At 32.9% G+C, this 15,406-nt stretch overlaps 1 non-coding gene across 1 annotated transcript; it reads left to right on the top strand.

Annotated features, from left to right (window-relative positions):
* Positions 1 to 14,631: 14,631 nt before the first annotated feature.
* On the top strand, positions 14,632 to 14,698 carry Smp_tRNA_00054_Gln_TTG.1.1. Its single transcript has one exon. It is a non-coding gene (tRNA).
* Positions 14,699 to 15,406: the final 708 nt, after the last annotated feature.

Raw genomic sequence — 15,406 nt, 5'->3', positions numbered from 1 at the left:
CGAGATTAGCCTGACTATAACGTCAATATATTTCCACACCAAAATCCGACACAAGGAACAGTCAATCAATAACTGTCCATCAACAAGGAATAGTCCATACATAATGAGGATAGGGGAATATATATAACACATAACACCTGTCGTCCTATCTAATGTCTGACTCATCAAGACAACCAATCATTGTCATTCTCGCCCACACATCACCTCCCTCGCGAAGTTTGATCGTATGATTTCACTTTAGGGTCTATTTGAAAAAATTTCGTTTGTTTCCGTTTCCTGAATGACCATCGTTTAACTCCTTATTCTAGATCATTTTTTCTCATTTCAACTTGTGGTGGTGGTGGTGGAATATCAAATGTATCACATAATACTTCCATTGGTAATGGTTTGAGTTTAGATGACTCATAAACACATTTTCTATCACGCAGTTGATTTACGTGTCTAATAATTAGTGTGTTTTCGACCATCACTTCATATAATACTGTACCACGTCGTTTTTTTATAAACCCAAATATCCATTTTGGCTTGCCAGGCCGGAAATCCCGTGCATAGACTGAGTCACCTACTTTGAATTCTCGAATTTTCGGGCAATTCCCTTTCTTATTTTTTTGTAGTCCACTCATTCTGTCTTTCGGGTTCAAAACATCAAAACATGTTCTAATCGGTCGGCCAAACATTATTTCGGCTGGTGATTTCCCGTCTTGACAGTTTGGACTTAGCGTCATTCTATAAGAAATGAGAAATTGTTGCAGAGCCTCTTCCACATTGTCTTCTCCTCCCATCTTTAAGAGAGCTCGTTTAAGAATATCAACAAATTTCTCTGCCTGCCCGTTTGACTGAGGGTGATACGGTGGAGTTCTAACGTGTTCAATTCCATTCTGTTTACAGAACTCCTCAAGCTCTAACGACGTGAACTGCGTTCCGTTATCTGAAACCAAAACATTAGGTGTACCAAACCTACCAAATAGTTGTCTCAGATGTAGCAGTGTTTCAGACGTAGATGGTCTTCGTACCACATAAATTTCAGGCCATTTCGAGTACGAATCTACCACCACCAAAAAATATTGTCCACTTATTGGTCCAGCATAATCAACGTGTAGTCGGACCCAAGGCTTTGTCGTTCCTGGCCATGGCTGAGATTCTACTTCCGGTGGGTCTTTTGCAACTTCGGCACATCGCCGACATCTTAATACGTGTTCTTCCACAGCCTTATCCATGAATGGCCAACAGACATAACTACGCATAACAGCCTTCATTCCGTTCATTCCCGGATGACCAATGTGAAACTGTTTAAGCACAGAAAGCTGAAGAGATTTGGGGATAACAACACGTTCACCATACATCAAACAATTATCATAAATCGATATAGACTCACATCTCAGGAAAAATTGGTGAAACTCTCGATCAGCTTTATCCTCTTTCCAACCCTCTAAAACAGCTTCTTTTATGTTTTTAAGTAGAGGATCACTAGTTGTGGCTTCTTTAACTGCTTTCGCCGTTACCGGTAGGATTCTGATAGCATCACAGAACACTCTTTTTATTTCCGGTTCACTTGATATAGAAGCAACCACTATATCTTCCTCTAACTTGCGGTTATGTGCTATTACTTTTGAAGTCTGTATCTTATTTCCTTTACGGGACTTATGCTGACGGTCAGAAACCTTTGGTTTACTATTACAACATACTTGAGCATGACCATATTTACCACATTGAAAGCATACTCGTTTTTTAAAGTAACAAACTTTGGCAGAATGACACTTACCACATCGCCAACAAGACGTTTTAGGTTTCACTTGATTCAGGATTTTCTGGGAGTTCGGATCTTTATTTCCATTTAAAGATTTACGTAAAGCATTAACTCCCACATGTTCACTGTTCCTTTCTATGAGATTCGTGTCATGCTTCAAATTAACCATTCTTTGACAATCTTCGGATACTGATTGTAGACTGATATTAGGATCTTGTTCGATTCTCGCTAGAATTCGTGTTCTAATATCTGCATCTACTGGAGATTGTAATCCACATACAAAAATAAGGCACTTGAACTGATCTGAGGACATTTCCTGTAATTGGAACCGCTCACATTCCCGGTTCACGATACTTGCATACGTTACGTAATCGTCCTGTACTTTCTTTACAAGTTGAGAACACTGGTACCTAGTGTGAAAAATTGAAGACCGTTCTCCAAATATACGAGTCAGGCACTCAACTGTTTCTTTGAACGTTATGTCGGTTGGCTTCTTTGGGAGGATAAAATTACAGAATTTTTCATGTTCGGACACTCCGAGCTTTCTTAATAATAATCTCAATTTTGAACTTTCGTCCCACTCTTTACATTCATCGTCAAACAAATCCTCATGGCGTCTAAACCACGCCTCAAAAGTAGTTCCACTTTCTGGATCAAATATAAATTCAGCTATTGAATTAGCAATAGAATCCGGAGTCATAGTGGAATTAGACACATTGGTTCTTGAGGATATTGACATATTTTTGACTAATAATTCGATAAGAGAATTTTGCTGTTGCAACAAGGTTTTCAGATCATCCATTTTCTTGTTACAAAATTCACTTTAACTGAATATGTAAGCGTAGATCCGTTTTAATCACCGTCGCCAATTGTTATAAACGTTAAGAGAGAGGATGCTGATTATAACTTTAGGGGTTTCTGGTTATAACAGTCCTTTAACTTTTTACACGTATGTGGGACGTTAATTTACCTTAGACGAATATCTACACTAGATTCCCACCCAGTGTCTATTCTACAGGACTTCAACACAACTCAGATCAAGAACACGAGATTAGCCTGACTATAACGTCAATATATTTCCACACCAAAATCCGACACAAGGAACAGTCAATCAATAACTGTCCATCAACAAGGAATAGTCCATACATAATGAGGATAGGGGAATATATATAACACATAACACCTGTCGTCCTATCTAATGTCTGACTCATCAAGACAACCAATCATTGTCATTCTCGCCCACACATCACACTCGCTCAATAAAAGGCGTAATGATTGAAAGTAGACAAAATACAACTATTAGACATCACAAATAATGTAGGTAACCTCATCCAGTTCGATAATAATACCAGCTACATTTTTCAAATAACATTTGAAGATCTTTAATAACCATTCGTTAGTTTGATTTAATTAAAAATGCTGTGCCCATTGCTGAATCATTGAACCAATATCATTGTATCTGAATACATTTGACCATAATACGTATAAGCGATTCTATCATATTTCAAACCGTTACTTTTACTAATATGTTTAGAACCTTGTAGATGGCAACTGAAAGTTATCAAATAAGGCATTAATTATCAGAGTTACTCATGACAAAAGTAAAAATAAAATACACTACTTTTTTACTACTGATAAAAGTGTTATGAAAAATTGTTCCTCTTATACTTAAATAGCAATGATGTTTATAATTGTGGATGAGTTATTGTTAATATATACCGGAGTAGATAGAAGACGTTTGATTTATGACAAGAATAATTTGATTTAACACTTAATTAGTATTGGAGGTTTCAGAAGATTGTCCGATTTGTAGTTCATATCACGAGCTGATTTAAAATGAACAATCATTGAAAATCACGGAATACTAAAAATCCCCCTATTTCATTTAGGAGTGAGTACACTGGTGATATCTTCCTTAATGACAATGAATGCCTTGATTAAACCATATAGCATAGGGAACAAAACACTACCAAAACCATCTGTATGAGCCTCATATCTTTATCACTGTAGAATATAAACAAGGGATTTAGCTTTAAACTTGGTAGTTTAAGACTGACAGACCTTCCACTAAGTTCTAATTTATCTCTGGTCGATTGATTATCAACTGAGATCTCAATCATAACCAATAAATTTTGTTGTGCGTTTAATTAGTGCTTTCTATTTCAATGACGTTTAATGAATTCAAGGTTAATAATTTCAGTGAGCAGTTATATAATCTGAGTAGTTTATCATTTTATGTTTGTTATCATTTGAGAAAAATAACGGTAGGTTTTTTCTTGGGACTGTTACGTATTTACGGTGCTTCTCAAGGACCTTAAAATCGATTGCGCAAGGACCTAGGTTGCATAATGATGAACGATTGAAAAGTTAGTTTTTATATTTTCTTGTTTGAAGTATATCCCAGTTCATAATGCATACTGCGTCAGCATAATCATTTCAGACAGGAAAGCTAAGTACAATGGAATGACTGAAAAATGGACCACACAACACAATAATCGCGTTAATGAATCATCACTATTCGATGATATAGTACTGTGTAACAGCAGTTTACACCATAACTCACATTGTGAAGTGAAGACGGTAATTTATGATGGCAAATATCTCTCCAACTTCTAGTAATCAAAACTTCACCTCAACTGATACACTAGTTTTTAACAGCTTAGGTGTATACGTGGAACTGAACTTTTGAGGGTAGTAACTTTTTGTGGTGATCTTAATGAACACACAATTACAGAGCGAATCCAAATGTAAAGTAGTGCCATGAATTTCGACTTTCAATAAATGCAAAGGTATTTAAGCATTCAACGATAAATAAATATGTAGACCTTGGATTCAAAACCCTATTCAATTCTAGGTTGCTTCTTAAAAGTCAAGGTTTATTTTTTTCTGATTATCCTCAAAGCATGAGTGCACCCAATAGTTTGTTTGAACCTGAAGGAAATTTGTTTACTAGAGAATTTTGCAAATAACTCCTTACTTACTTAAAGCCTGTTACCCCTCGTGGAGGTGTATAGGCCTCACAACAGGATTTCCCGTTCAACTCTGTCTTGAGCAATCGTTTCCAGTTGCTACTCGTCCTTTTCATGTCTGCTCGCTATTCCCGATGCAGTGTGTTGTTTGATCTTTCTCTTTTCCGTTTCCCTTCAGGATTCCAAGTTAGCGCCTGCCTCGTGATGTAGTTTGATGATTTCCGAAATATATGTCCTATCCATTTCCAACGTATTTTACTAATTTCCTCTTCATTTGGAAGCTGGTTTGTTGTCTTCCACAGTAGACTGTTGCTGATGGTATCCGGACAACGGACGTAGAGTATGTTGTGTAAACAATTACTTATAAGTACTTGTACATTTTTGATGACAGTTGTGATAGTTCTCGAAGTTTCAGCTCCCTTGATGTTCGTATTGAAGATTATGACTTTAGTGTTGGTTGAAAGTTGTTTTGAGTCCCATATGTTCTTCAATTGTAGAAATGTTGCCCTTACTTTGCTAATCCTTACCTTTACGTCTGCATCAGATCCTCCTTGTTCATCGATGGTGCTTTCCAGGTGTGTGAAAGATTCCACCTCTTCCAGAGCTTCTGCATCAAGTGTGATTGTGTTGGTGTTTCCTGCGTTTTATTTGAAGATTTTGCTTCCTCTTTTGTCTATGTTGGGGCCTACTCATGCAGAGACTGCTGTTACACTGCTTGTCTTGACCTGCATTTGTTGATATGTATGGGATAGAAGAGTTAAGTCATCTACATAGTCCAAATCGTCCAGTTATATGCAAGCTGCTCATTGTATTCCGTGTTTCCCCGTAAACAATTTGTAGGATCTATTTGAAAATAAACACTTCATTGTCCTCTTTCTGAAGTGATAAAACACGCGATTTTCAGGTAATTTGATGAGTTCTTTTATCTTCTAGAAACTCTAGATATCTACCGGTTTTTCCTTGATTGGTTTTTGAAAAGCGAGTTTTTAAAGTTGTAAGCTGACTTCAGTAGAAACTCGACCAACAAACTGATACCCAGTCCCATAATAATAAGTTAGCTATAATTTCTAAGTTTAAGGTTGGGTTCATGATTTTAACAATTCATCACAAATAAAGCAATCTCTTAAAATCTCCCTAGTTTTCAGTTATTTATTTCGATCAAGATAAAAATTTAAGTTAAATGTTCAAAACTTAAATAAATGCTGATACAACTTCATTAGATAGATTATTATTGAAAATTGTTTAGTTATAAAATCTTATCGAATTTCATCCTTTGTTTTTATTATCTTACCTATATCAACATGAAGATCATTTATTTTATTTTGTTTAAACACATAAATATTGGTACAAAAGGGCATCAGATATGAGCACTGCTGAGGAGTCCCACAATAGGATGAAACGGCCGTCCAGTGTTATCAGGTTTTTCTTGGTGGTCTAGCTTCAACGGACTCATGATTTTAACTATTAAATAAATAAATCTTAACTTGTAAATATAATCCTTATAAAAAATAATAATAAATCAAAAATTGTACCCTGTATCATCTATCCGGTCAACAGATTACTATACTGTGGAAAATTGTTTATTATTTTCTGTCTGCATTTTTAAAAAAATGTTTGTTACTAATTAAAAAATCGAACTTAAAGATATAAGTTACTTTGTACTTCTTAAGTAAAAAGCAACCCCCTCCCCCCCCGAAAAAACAGGATTTCAGGCAAATGTCTTATATAATTTTCATAGTCTGATAATATTCGATTTTCATAAGTTAATTTTACTACTTGTCAAAAATTTAATTAATTAAAAATCAGTCATTTGGATTATAAATTATGGGCAATAATTAATACTAATTATAATTTAGGAGGAATATATATATATATATATATATATTAAATCTGTTTTTTTTATTTGTAACATAATTGGATCAATAAAGTGTTGCATAAGATGATCTTAAAGTTATTCTGAATTTTCCTAAATATTTCGTTTTTCCCTAAATTTCCATTGTAACTCATGTAGTTTTCATCTTTTTAACTTCATCTAGTTGTAGTGTAATTTGCAATTGAGTGTTGCTGATATGATCTGATAAATACTTTTAGTACTATACTAAATAGACCAGAAGCGATTAACAATATCAGGTGATTAACGAACAACGATTGTATTCGCATGAGAGTGTTTACAGAGATGGAAATTCGCAAGACATTTTGTGTGTTCCTGTTATATCGAGTGTGTACGTGTTTTGCTTAATATATAACGTGTTGATTCCCGCAAGAGAGGAGTGAATTATCGATCAGAGCAATGATAAACAAAAGCCGTATGAGCAGTCTTGAGTACTTATCAGTCCTGCTTTCTGCCTAGCACAGCCAGTTAAGTCCAGAACACCAATAACAGCCTCTGCAATATGAATCATTATTCTCAAACATACTGGGTTTATATACCAAAAAAACTGACCACAAAGTACCATAAAATAGAAAATAACATTTGTACAAGATTTGACCAAATGTGGCTGTGAATAAGGGGAACGGTAATTAATGGAGTAGGGATAACTCAAGAATGGTAAATCGTATAATAATAGTCTATAGATCAAAATAAAGCTTATAATAAGAAGGACATGAATATGAATAGTTTAGTTACTCAACTATTAAAAAATAAGAAAAATACGTATCATGTTGGTCCACAAACAGTCTTCAAAAGCTGCCATTCACAATTCTCTTTGGGATATAACAGTCCCAAGAAAAGACAGGTAAATAATTAAACATAACAGTATATACGCCATTTTAAAAGATAGATTAACTAACAATAATTGAGATAAACTATAGCAGGTATTGACTTAGTAAAGTTACGATTAAGGTACCTGAACATCTAACATTATGCTCCCTTATAATAAAACGCACTGTCATTTCTAACCATTGGATATTGAAGATTCACAAGCTATTCTACTTACACACTAAAACACTGTTATAAACAATAGATGTACTATTCTACTCATCGGTATATCAAAAACAGTATATTTATCATTAACTTTCTACCTAATGTTCAATTTATTCAAAACCGTCAAGCATTGATATCTACAAGTGATTACTAACACTTATTTAGATGATATCAGCTCAAATCAATAGTAATACTGTTTGAACATTTTCAATTCAACTACTAGTCAACATGTTCAACTGTAAAATAACAATTATTTTTTAATAATGGAGATCATGAGTTTTTGAAGCTAGACCACCATGAAAAACCTGGAAGCACTGGACGGCCCTTTTATCCTATTGTTGGACTCCTCACCAGTGCGCATCCACAATCCCGCCTCACGAGATTCGGACCCAGGACCTATCGGTCTCTCTCTTAACCTCGATAAAAAAACTTAAAACAATGAATCTTATTGATAATCAAAAGGTAATTATTTTAATAAAATAAAATAAATTCACCACTTAATAAAGAATTTTTGTTGACTGAATTTCTCATGTAATATGAGACTAAAGTATAAATTTTTTTTAGTTTAAACAAAATTCGGTATCTGTTTAAATGAAATTAAAAATAAAAAAAATAAAAATACCAAATAAAATTTAAATTGGGTAGGTAGTTAAAATAATAATCACTAAGTATATATTATATAATGAACATTGATGATATCTGAAACCCTATGCATAGAAGGCTTTTAATTAGCATTATTATTGTGTATTCTGTTATATGAATATTTGGATATCTTTATATACATATATGAAGTAAACCAATATAATTTGCATTTACATTGATGATAAATGTTTTTTTTTACAAATTTTAAATGACTACTCAAATGAAGAAAAATATTTTAAGCTTCTCAAAAATGAACTTGATTTTGGACTTCATTTTAAGAATATTTCAGTGGAACTATGGAAAACTGAATGTAGACGATAATTTTTATTTTAATAATACAAACATAATATGAATAGTGTTTTTGTTTTCATTGACATATTTTATTTTGTGCTTTGAAAGAAGTAAAACTAATACTTGATAATGGTGGTTTGTGATGATATGTAAAATGCACATTGTGTGAAAGTTGTTGATCAGTGGTCTGCTTTCAAAGATACAAACTTCTAAATCCTTTATTCAAATCTCATATAGGATTGTGGGCGGTCACTGCTGATTGTTTGTAAGCTGGAGTAAGGATGTAGCTACTGCAATTCCGAAAATTCTCATTTGAATGTAGTAGATATAGAACAACACTCTGGATTCTATCTAAGCTTGTTTTTTATATAGTTGAGATCATGAGTCAATTAAAGCTAGACCACCATGGAAAACCTGGAAGCACTGGACGGCCGGTGTTTACAGTGCTATTTAAACACTTGTGTAAATATAAAATATACAAAAGATCTTAACAGTATTGGTTCAACGGTATACATTTAATAAAGGTTCCAAATAACTTGTAAAATTTGTGATTCAACGAATATGTAGAAAAAATCTAACTAATTATCAAAAAGGTAAGCATTAATGACTAACAAAAATCTTTATTCTCTCTACTAATAATGAATAAATTCAACCAAATCAAATGTAAATAGTTAAGCAAGCCAAAATTAATATTGGTTTCACCCGAAACCTTACGGCTAAGTAAAATAAAATCCAAGACATTTAGTTAAAGATTCTACAATAGCAGGAATATGACTGAAAAATTAAAGTAGTTTTACGGATGTAAACAGATTCATAAAAATTGGCTCCAATAGTGATGTAGGTCTTAATTTTCGGAGTATATAATCTTTATAAGCCTCCAAAAAGTTTGATAAATATCAATTTGTGAAATTATTTAAATATCTTGAGACGAAATTATTCATTTTAATTAATTAGTGAAACAAGTATTGTACATATTAGGTAAGACTCAGTTGGTTTAACTTTAATAATCATCTTCTTTTACATGGTATCGTCACTTAACTTTTTGGCTGAATACTTCATTGTTGTTAAGCATACGATGTCTGATCATTTATTAGCTATATATCCTGACAAAAACCATAATTATTTGTTCTTTGCCACCGATCATTTTTGTTCAGTTTCCATATTTAACTTGATATGATGGCAAATATATATGGCATTAACTGGGATGTAGTGGACGGCTGTCTCATCCTTGTAGGGTATTCCTTAGCAGTTCGCATCGCCCAGGGGACTCGAATCCAGGACCTTCAGTCTCACGCGAACACCTGACCTCTAAACCACTGGATTGACTACTATTTTAACTGTCATCTTGTAATAAATATTAAAATTACGGAGAAAAGCTATAGTCCTTAGCTAAATACTGTTGTTGTATTTTCTTTCTCTAATCTGAATAGCTTAATTATGAAGTTGCAAAATTAAACTATCCAGGCCAGTGATTGTTATACTACCAAAACATTTCCAAATATTTTGTACACATTATTCTGTTGTTTTTTGATTTTAACGTAAATTTCAAATATAAGTTGTTGATTTTGATTTATTCTTAAGTAATAAATATTATAGGTGTTGTTATTTATTCCCTTGCTTTTTTTATTGTTTATTACCCTGAGAAAGAAAATAAATTACTAGACAGAACTTTCAAAATGATTTCATTTAGAAGTTAGAAAAGTTTCATCATCAGATCATTATTTTTTGATTTAAAGACAAAACAAAACGAAAAAGAAATGGGAAATATTAACAATTTCGATCAAAAATGAAACAAACACTAATAAGCAAAGATGGATAGTGGATAGCAGTGGAATACAGGACGCGGGTTTCGTCCTATTTGGGACTCGTCAACCGGATGTACCTGCATCTCAGATTTGATGTTCACTCTGGGACTCGAACCCAGTACCTTTCGCTTCAAACGCCATTGCGTTATCTACTCGGTCGCTGAGTCCTGGGTCCTAGTCCCAGAGTGAACATCAACTCTGTGATGCAGGTACATCCGGTTGACGAGTCCCAAATAGGACGAAACCCGCGTCCTGGATTCCACCGCTAGCAACTATCCATCTTTGCTTACACTGCTTGTGAATTAAGGCTATATCGAGGCAATACGCACAGTATGCACATATGTCAATTAGAGACTGACCAGTTGCAGTCCTAACACATCAATGGGAAGATTCAAACAAACAATACTAAATGAATTTAAACACTGATATTTGGTATTGTTTGCTTGAATCTTCCCACTGATGTTTAGGACTGCAATCGATCAGTCTGTTATAAGCATATGCACATACTGTGCAGATTGCCTCGATGGTGGCTAACAGTAAAACACTAATAAGTAAATAAAAATGTTTACGTTTGAAATTAGTTAAGTCAGTAAAAGTTGACTGACTTGATTATCAATTTAAAAGAAAAATAAAGCAAACAAACATATGCTATTCCAGGTATATATTTACATAAACTACTTCAAATATAGCGCAATGTATAAAAACAAATAATGATGAAATTAAAGCAAAAGTAAGATGACCTGACTGACCTCTCTTTTTTTTAATACTATACATTAATTATTTAATTACTGTCAATAATAATTAAAATAAATATTCATTTATGTTTTACATTATTTCATATTATCCTATCTATTTTGTTAATTTATTATATACCTTCAATAAGTAATCACCATAGTCATTAAGCTTTATAACAAACAATTTGAGTATTACATCACTATATTAAGATTGTGTTTATTTATAATTTCCACCTGGTTTAATTATTCATTCGTGTAATATTGATGCACATCTATGTATTTATGCATGAATACAGACTTGATAAATTATATATATACACGAATTGGTTAATTGAACATAGGGTATTCACTGACTAGGTAACAAATATGTATTTGTATACATCTTTAAAATAATTCTATAAGACAATATATTTTACTATTAGATGATTCAATAAATTACAGGGTTTTTATATGTGTACACATATCTGTACACTAAATGAAGGTGTTTAGATTTATACTTGCCAATCATTTTTCAATATTTCATCACATTATGATTTCCTTCTTATATATATTACCTTGAATCAGTCAAGACCACCCCCCTCCTATGAATTTAACTTTATTATAGCATTTGGTTACAGATTTTCATTTTGTAACAGAATTAAATGATTCTCTTTCTTTTTTTTCTTCTTCTCTCTAATACATTTTGGATAAATAATAAATACTGACTATTACATAATAAATTATTAATGTAGATAAACATTTAATCATTTAATCATAATGGGTTATTATGAATAGTTCAGTTAAAACAAAAAACAAAACACAATCCATATAAAACGTTTAAAAGAAAAAAAACGAATTTACTTTATTCAACCGAAAATTATTCTTTAAAATGTATAAAATAGTAAAATATTATGGATTTTATAATGAATTATGGAAATCTTCAATAATAATAATTATTTTATGTTCTTTTCAAGGAGAAAATTTTAAAGTGAGTACGTTTATTTTTTTTTGTTTTTGTTGTTGTTGCTATGATGACTTTCAAGGTTGTTGTTGTGTTTTTTTTCATTGTTTAACTTATATTTAGATTATAAAAAAAATTATTATTAAACATTTTTTCTGATCAGAGTTTTTTTAGCGAGTTAGTTTTTCTAAGGGATGGGGTGGCTAACACCATGCCCAACCCTCCTCCTTTACCCCAGGCTTGGGAACGGTAGTAACTCTAGAAGAGCTACAGGCGGAGTTATTTTTAAACATAGTTTATATTTATAAAAATTTAATAGTATTTAAAATCAAACAAATCCTGTTTTGTTTTGTTTTTTCTCCCAGTTATCATATTTGAACTTCTTCAGAAGAATAATTAAAAATTTAAATAGATTAAGATTTACACTAATTAAATTATTCTGAATTAAATTTTTCTTGATAATACTGAAAGTATACAAAGAACATTGAACTTGAATATTATATAAATTGTATGAATGTAAACGACCTTAATCATTTAGAAATCTAACTTACATGGAAATTAGGATAGACTGAATTAAAAAAAGGACATCAAGTTTGATTGTTGAAGTCATTCAATTAGGGAATATCAATAATATCAGGGTCAATAAGTTATGGAGAGGAAAATACAAGATGATTTGACTTACTGATTAGATCGATTATATTGTTTATTATTGTATTATGTTTTATGTTTCTTCAAGATTGAGAAAAGTCTTACTAATGACTATCGAGAAGCTTGAAGCTTTGCTTTCATCGACTAGAACAAATTAGGAAATGTTGAATACAGTTTACAACTATGTTTAGTTGGTAAGGTTAGTCTCTAAGCTATAATCAACGGTTAATTCATTTAACTGGTATCAAACATTAGAATACACAAAGTTTTTCTACGATATATCACATGCATGTTTTTATTTATTTTATTCAAACACATGATTATTGGTACAAGGGGCACCAGATATATATGCGCCACACAAATCTCATTTAGTTTATGTGAGGGCTGTGATACTGCCCAGGTACCCAAACTGAAGCAGGTGGTTTTCTTAGGGGGCCATATCCAGAGCCTCTGATCTAAAGATCTGATCCACAAGGCAGTGGAGCATCGTAAGTAGATTCAGTCCCCTTGTAGCCAGTGACCAACAATTGATTCATACGCCATTTGTTCCTTCAGGATACTGGAGCCCATGTGCATCATTGGTATGGAATCAGGGTTTTCCAACTCCCCTAGGTGAACTTTCCGTATCCACCCACCCGGTTAAAGCACCGGACATTCGCTTTTCGTCCTCTCAATCTCGTAAACAACAGTAATGCCACGAGAAGGCAGTGAGTAGGACATCGCTGGCAGAGGCTATATACGCGTGACCATGTGAGAGCATTTCGAGAGGGAGAGCGAACTCTCTCCACTCTCGGCCGTACCAGGGAATTTGGGGCTTACTTAATTCAGTCTTATAATAAGCCAATGAATACTTCGAAACTTGGAAAAAATATTATTTCTTACAAAACCACTCTAAATTATTCATATTTAGATGTGTTTACATTATTTTGAAGGTATAACAATTATAAATTGAATTGAATTACATGGACAAAACCTTAGTAATAGTTTTAACGCAAACATTTTCTAAAAGTATTATTATGCATTGCAATATAAAGTGTTACGTTTAAGAGACTGATCAACATATATTGGTAAAAGTAATATTTTCCTATACCAGCTTATTATATTAAAAGATGAGTGATTTTTGTCTGCATACTTGCGTATAACTGATCATTCAATCATTGACCGTAAATTAAGGAAACATTTTAGTTTAAGTTAAAACTGTTTTGTTCTGTATTAAGTATATTTATCTCATTGAAATCATGAACTGATCAATGTTCGACTAGGATAAAACAACCATCCAGTGCTTCCAGGGTTTTTTCTGGTGGTCTAACATTGATCGATTGAGACTGTTAGGTCCTGGGTTCGAATCTCACGAGGCGAGGTCGTGGATGCGCACTGCTGAAGAGTCCCACAATAGGACGAAACGGCCATCCAGTGCTTCCAGGTTTTCCTTGGTGGTCTAGCTTCAACTGACTCATGCTTTCAACTATGAAAATACTAATTCTCCACAAAACCCATTCTGATTATAATCTCCACAACGTCAAACTGAAAATATATCTATCTGTTGTACAGCGAGTTTAGACAGTCCATAAAATGCTCAATTTCATCAAATAATAGTTCTATGAAGTTAAAAAACAATAGTTGTGTGCTTATCAAAAGCAAAGATAATTTTATTATAAATACAATATTAAAGATTTTAAAATAGACGTTCAGTTTTCATGGTTATACTAAAAGAGTTTCATTGCGTCCTGGGAAAAAATATTAAATATATTCTCTCTGTCGTATTAAATAATATAGTTAATGAGCATATAGATAGACCATGTATAATTATTTATCAGAATAAAAGTCCAGTTGGATAACTACTCTGAAGCAAATAAAATAAGTTAATCCAAACAAACAATACTAAGTCAATTTATACTTCACCCGATTGCAAAAGCTAGTGGCAATCAGGACTCAGTAGCTGAGTGGAGAACGCGATGGCGTTTGAAGCGAAAGGTACTGGGTTCGAGTCCCAGAGTGAACATCAACTCTGAGATGCAGGTACATCTAGCTGACGAGTCCCAAATAGGACGAAGTGGCGCGTCCTGTATTCCACTGCTATCCACTATCCATCTTTGCTTACCATGCTTGTGAATTAAGGATATATCGAGGCAATACGCACAGTATGCACATATGTCAATTAGAGACTGACCAGTTGCAGTCCTAAAAACATCAATGGGAAGATTCAAACAAACAATACTAAGTAAATTTGATTATAAAGTTGTTTGTTAAAATTTCAATGAGCCTGTTACATTTAAAATGCTGGTGATATGAGTAATTTATTACGTTTTATGGGATAGAATCAAAGCATTTATATTCAATTTTCCTAATGGACTAAAAGTCTTTTATTGGTCAAGTCAAGCTTATTTAGTGGACTAAAGTATAAGTAAAGTATGAATTACCCATAAGTTATCTGAGACTATATCTAGCATATCGTATTTTCATTTGCTGTACAAGTTTCGGACTTAATATAAACATCTTGTTGACCGAAGTGAATACTGGAAGAGTATAAATCAAATATGATACAGTTGGATATATTATCTTAAAGTTACAGATAAACTTGACAGGTAAATGCTAACGTGATCCGGGATAGTATTGTACTCAGCAGAAAGCGTTCAATGTTGAATGCGATATTGCATTATCACAACAAGCTTATACAAGTTCATGAAATAAACAAAATATTTTTATC

The sequence above is a fragment of the Schistosoma mansoni genome, chromosome W (genome assembly GCF_000237925.1).
Source record: "Schistosoma mansoni strain Puerto Rico chromosome W, complete genome".
Classification (NCBI taxonomy): Eukaryota; Metazoa; Platyhelminthes; class Trematoda; order Strigeidida; family Schistosomatidae; genus Schistosoma; species Schistosoma mansoni.
The sequence above is the reverse complement of the archived record's forward strand: the minus strand, read 5'-3'. Positions and strand labels throughout refer to the sequence as shown.